This window comes from Xenopus laevis, chromosome 3L (genome assembly GCF_017654675.1).
Source record: "Xenopus laevis strain J_2021 chromosome 3L, Xenopus_laevis_v10.1, whole genome shotgun sequence".
Taxonomy (NCBI): Eukaryota; Metazoa; Chordata; class Amphibia; order Anura; family Pipidae; genus Xenopus; species Xenopus laevis.
In genome coordinates this window covers 135,128,454-135,134,453 of record NC_054375.1, presented here as the reverse complement: position 1 = coordinate 135,134,453, position 6,000 = coordinate 135,128,454, and the positions used below count along the sequence as shown (strand labels likewise).

Here is a 6,000-nt window from a genome sequence, read left to right as displayed (position 1 = left end):
AAGTTTTCAAGGGTCCTGTGTGCCACAGAGGGAGTTACTCGTGCCTGTCTAGGCAGGTATACTATCATTCTCAGCAATCTCATTCATTTGGATTTGGATAAGTGAGGTACAGATTGCCAGCCAGCATATACTGACTCATACTGTACAGACATAATATATATGGCTGCCCAAGTCGTACACAATACACTGTATGCAAGAATGGCTCAGCAGGCCAGACACCCATAGACTCCCATTGTTTCCTGCACTCCAGCACTCAACCTGTTAACGAGGGTTAATAATTAAGCATTGCGCCCCTGCATGGAGCTCCTGGGCAGCTACTGAAGTGGAATTCCAGCGCATATACATGAGCTCACTCTCAGTAGCTGGGAGATGTCTGAGTCTGCTGGGGGCTGGGAGGGGAGGGCTGGAGAGGGGGCAGTGAGGGAGGGTTGGGAGACTTCTGTGTGTTCAAAAAGTGTTCAGGAGAGAGTTAGAGCTGAGCAAAGAGTGAGACTAGCATATAGCCTCCCATAGCAGAATCAGGGAGCCTCCCCAGCCTCCGGAGGAACAGCCACAATAGCCACCTCTGAACACCAGGAGCAACTGCCTCTGAACTGTGAGTGCAACATCACTTTACTTAGGGGAGGTCACTCTGTAACCATGGGGGGATTCGGAACAACTGGAGGTGTGTGGGATAGAAGAACAGAATGAGCAAGTTGGACTGTTCCACTCATACACACACCCAGATCCAGAGATGGAACAGTGAGTGAAAACAACTGGAGATGTTGGGCACTGCCCATAGAACAATACATGGAGAGGGATTCAACTACTGATTGTCACTGCTGGTGTCTAGAGTCACTTGCCCTATAGCCAGGGACACTCACTAACCAACTTATATGTACTCTGGTAAGGGCCACTCACTAACTCATTACTGTATATACACTCACTGAGGGGCACTCACTAACTCATTACTGTATATATACTCACTGAGGGGCACTCACTAACTCATTACTGTATATATACTCACTGAGGGGCATTCACTAACTCATTACTGTATATACACTCACTGAGGGGCATTCACTAACTCATTACTGTATATACACTCACTGAGGGGCATTCACTAACTCATTACTGTATATACACTCACTGAGGGGCATTCACTAACTCATTACTGTATATACACTCACTGAGGGGCACTCACTAACTCATTACTGTATATATACTCACTGAGGGGCACTCACTAACTCATTACTGTATATACACTCACTGAGGGGCACTCACTAACTCATTACAGTATATATACTCACTGAGGGGCACTCACTAACTCATTACAGTATATATACTCACTGAGGGGCCCTCACTAACTCATTACTGTATATATACTCACTGAGGGGCACTCACTAACTCATTACAGTATATATACTCACTGAGGGGCACTCACTAACTCATTACAGTATATATACTCACTGAGGGGCCCTCACTAACTCATTACAGTATATATACTCACTGAGGGGCACTCACTAACTCATTACTGTATATATACTCACTGAGGGGCACTCACTAACTCATTACTGTATATACACTCACTGAGGGGCATTCACTAACTCATTACTGTATATACACTCACTGAGGGGCACTCACTAACTCATTACTGTATATATACTCACTGAGGGGCACTCACTAACTCATTACAGTATATATACTCACTGAGGGGCACTCACTAACTCATTACTGTATATATACTCACTGAGGGGCACTCACTAACTCATTACTGTATATATACTCAGTAAGGGACACTCACTAACTCATTACTATATATATACTCAGTAAGGGGCACTCACTAACTCATTACTGTATTATACTCAGTAAGGGACACTCAGTAACTCGTTACTGTAAATAACTCCAGTGATGGACAGTCAATAAATAATGTGTATATAAACCCTAATAAATCTAATTTACAAGCATGTTTAGTAATCTCTGTTTACTAAGCTGGGGAAGGATACATTCAATTACTTATCCTTTGAAATTACATTTACAAGTCCCAAACACTAGGGCGCAGATGTTTTTCTGTCTTTTCCGCTGGAATGTCACTTACTGGGTTATATAAAATTTAGTGATGGGCACTTATCTGTCAACTTAAAGGGCCAGTAACTTCCTAAAATGAACCTTATTTAAAGACCATCTTGGTTTGTTCAGCTCCTCTTCTTATGTTCTATGAGAAACATTTTCTTTATTGGCTCTTGGCTAGGCACAGCTGTTGTAGAACTACAAACCCCAGAATGCATGTGAGCTTCAGTTCTGCAAAAACTGGAGGGATCATATTTGTTTTCTTTAGAAGCCTACAGTGTAAAGGTGCTCATGCTCAGGGCCGGTTCTGATATGACTGGAAGGAAATGGAAAGGTGAACCTCTTAGGCACCGGGTGCAGTCTGCGAATGATGGTTTTGGTAGGTTCCTTATGTGAAAAATGATTGGCTCAGTCTTCAAAATCATTGGTAGGAGTGGGGTTCCGCAGGACACCCAGCTGCTCCCCACATGTGTGCAGCCCCCACTTCCTTGGATACACAATGTTTCTCATGCTCCTCTGCTTTCCCTATTAGGGGTACTTCCTGGCTCTGATCGATTCTCCTGCTCTTGTTCTTTTTCCACTTTAACCCTCTCACTGCTGAACCGCTGCTCTGCCTGGAGAAATACTGCAGCAGTACAACTTATACAGGGGTTATACATATCATTATTTATGTGCAGCAGCCTGGTTAATAGACCCTTTAAAAAAAGCACTATGTTCACTGTGAAAGAGGTTGCGCAGCAGAACTGCCTTTGGAACATGCATTTGACTGTAAAATCCCGCTGTGAGACTGGCCTGATTATTGCTATTGAGTAAAACATGCTAAACGATGCATATATCTGTGCGAGAGCATTACTGAATAGTTAGAGCCAGTTACAATTAAACAGCTGCAATGCGAATATGACATATACTTGTTACTGATTCGGGAAGGTCAAACTATGTGTTAGTTGGCATTGATAATAATAATCAGTTGTGTCTATTATTAAGGTGCTAATTCCCATCAGTAAAGGTGGCCATACTGTAAAAGCCACTTGTTTGGTGTTGCTAAATGAGCGAATCTTTCCTCAATATGCCCACCATTAGGTAGGTAATATCGGGTTGATGCAAACATTTGGAGCTGGGGCCAAACGATTGGATCACTATGACAAGGATACAGGCTATTGGGACAAGGGCTGCATCAAGTGACCAGTGCAGTCCTCACCCCAATGGGATTTTCAAACCTGCCCGATGGACATCTGGCCAATTCCCTCTGAGAAATGAATCCCATAGAGAATAACAGTGAAATGAAGAGAGCTCCTCTTGAGACAAATTCTCTTCTGGCCAAAGCCAAGAATATGCCTTGTTTAGCTAATTAGACCCTATTGAGTTACCTGAAATAACTGCTGTGCACAAAGCTACAGTTACATATGAATTATTGGTATTGGTGGAATTAATGAAAACACAAATTCATAGCTTCTAGTTACAGGAGAGTTATGCTTTGTGGAGTAGCAGGCTCTTGTGTAACGGGAGATCTTGCCAAATCAGGAATCTCTAACCACAGCGGATAGTTTGGCAGCTCCCACTTGTTTGTTAAATGTTGTAGTTTCAGGCCACTCATATTTCTTATTGAGACCCTCAGCCCAAGAGTGCAGTGAACTGGCCCTAGCCCATGAAAGCATACAATCCCGGGTCAGCCAATGCCTTACGTTGAATTATGTTTGTTTTATTTTTTTATTTTCTTTGGCAAAATGGATTGGTTTGGGGAAAGGCATACACAAATGGTGCCATATGTGGGCCAAAATAAGCTGCAGACTCAACCTCCCCTGACCAATCTAGAGTTGAAGGCAAAGGGTTGGGCACCCATGCCAAATTCCATATTTGGTTAATTTTGTAAGTGAAAAGTAGGAAACATGTACTTCAGGAATCCTCTCTTGCAGGTGACTTCTAATTCCAAGTACTTCTCATGTCATCTTGCTTTCTCATGTCTACCCACAAATTTTCAGTGATGTTTAAGGCAGGGGATTGTGTTGACCATTCCAAAACCCTCAGCTTTACTTTTCTTCAAGTAGCTTATGGTGGCTTTGGTGGTATGTTCAGGATCATTGTTTTGTTGTAGGAACCAGATTTCCCTTTCGGCTTCAGCTTGTCCAGAATTTGTTATTTAGTGGAACCCATTCTTTCCTCTACATATAATGTTACCTTTACCACTAGGCACCACACTGTTTCAAAGCATCATGGATCCACTCCTATATTTAACAGTTGACATGGTGCTGTTTTTATCCCATAAAATGCTTCTCCTTTTTTTTCTCCAATCAAACCTTGGTGATTATTGCCAAAGTCTTGAATTTCTTTGCCGAAATCCACTGAATGTGTTTGTGCTGGAGCCGACACAAGGTTTTTCCGGTTCAAGAAACAAGAAATCGGGCTGGGGATTTCAGCAGGCTGATTTTGGCCCCTTCTGACCCTAGCCAAAGATTTCAATTTGTACTTCATCAGTCCAAAAACACTTGTTTCCAAAAGGCCATTGACGTGTCTAGACGTTGTTTTGCGTCCCTGATATGGATCATGTTTGTGCAAGCAATGCTGTGAGTGGTGCAACACTCCTCCTGTGACAGCCAGACCTTCCTGCAGCTCCTTTGTAGTTCAGTGAGGGCTTGCCTTTCTGGCCAGCATATGAGCCATTCTCTCTCTGAAAGTTTTCTAGTGCTTCCAGATCTTTAGTTGACTTCCACAGTATTAATTGATGACATTAAGGACAGTGCAAATTGGAAGCTATGCCATCTTTTAATAGCCTTCCTATGCCCAGGGCCGGATTTACATAGTGGGCACCCCTAGGCCCACTGCCGTTCGCAGCCCCTGTCTCCTCCCCTTTATTCGTGCAAATTTTCATCATCTGCACTGGAGCAATGGGAATTGGCGCACGGGAAATCTAAAAAATTATTTTATCTCCAGCGCATCCCTAGTGTTTTTGAACCAATGTGGGTGTGGTTGGGCAGCATGCCCCTAAAATCCTGCCGCCCTAGGCCCGGGCCTAGGTGGTCTTTCCACACATCCGGACCTGCCTCTGCCTTGTAAAAACCAATCAGCACCATTTTCAGATGCCCAGTTGCTTGTTGCTAGGTGCTGTGGGGCAGGCCTGGACAGGCAATCTGTTGGTTCTGGCAAATGCCAGAGGGGCTGCTATAAAGTGCCATAGAAAGTCACTATTTAGTGGGCTGGTGGGGCTGTTTGGGCCTCTATGTGGGCTGATTGGGCCTCTGTGTTCCTGAAATGCCAGGGCCTATTTTAATTCTCAGTCCAGACCTGCGGTAGGGGTCCACCAGGATTTCTTTCGGTGTCATGGTTAGGCTTGTCACCCGGCCAGTATTTTACCAGCCTAGCCGGTAAAACACCTGCCAAGGCCGGGGCCAGTATTACAAATTTACAGGCAATGTAGCTGCCGGTAAATTTGTAATATCCTTAAAAAGACCCCCTCGGCCCGTCCCCAATTGCCTGTAAACTTAGCTTTTGTCTTCAGTCTTGGAATCCGCCCCCTTTTACGTCATTGCCCGCCCATTTTGACATCACACTCCGCCCCTTTTTGTTCCCGCCCCCCACCAGCCGGTAAAACATTTAGGAAAAGGTGGCAACCCTAGTCGTGGTGGTCCAGTCCAACCCTGTATGTTGTATATAAGAAAGTGAATGTTAGGATGTCACATATATATGTTTAATCATTTAGTTTTGCATAATATACAAGCCCTGAGTGTGCCATTTTGCTTTATATAAATATTTCTATATATATTTGTCACTTGGCACCCAGGTCACAAACTTTGTTTGTGGAGTGATATATATATCTATCTATCTTTCCCTACAATACCTACTTATTACTTATTACTACAACTGCTGCTTTGTGGTAGCCCTAATTTGTACCCTCTAAATATCTGTGTAGGGCCACTGGTTTCCTTGGTACTGTATAGAACTGGAGAGGGACCCACTGAA

General features: G+C 43.8%; 1 protein-coding gene across 1 annotated transcript in view; it reads left to right on the top strand.

Annotated features, from left to right (window-relative positions):
• The first annotated feature begins 519 nt into the window (after positions 1–519).
• Positions 520–6,000, top strand: part of loxl2.L (lysyl oxidase like 2 L homeolog) — a 39,205-nt gene continuing 33,724 nt past the window's right edge. Inside the window, 1 exon segment of the mRNA NM_001127785.1 lies at positions 520–595. The gene's annotated coding sequence lies outside the window, so the exon portion shown is untranslated.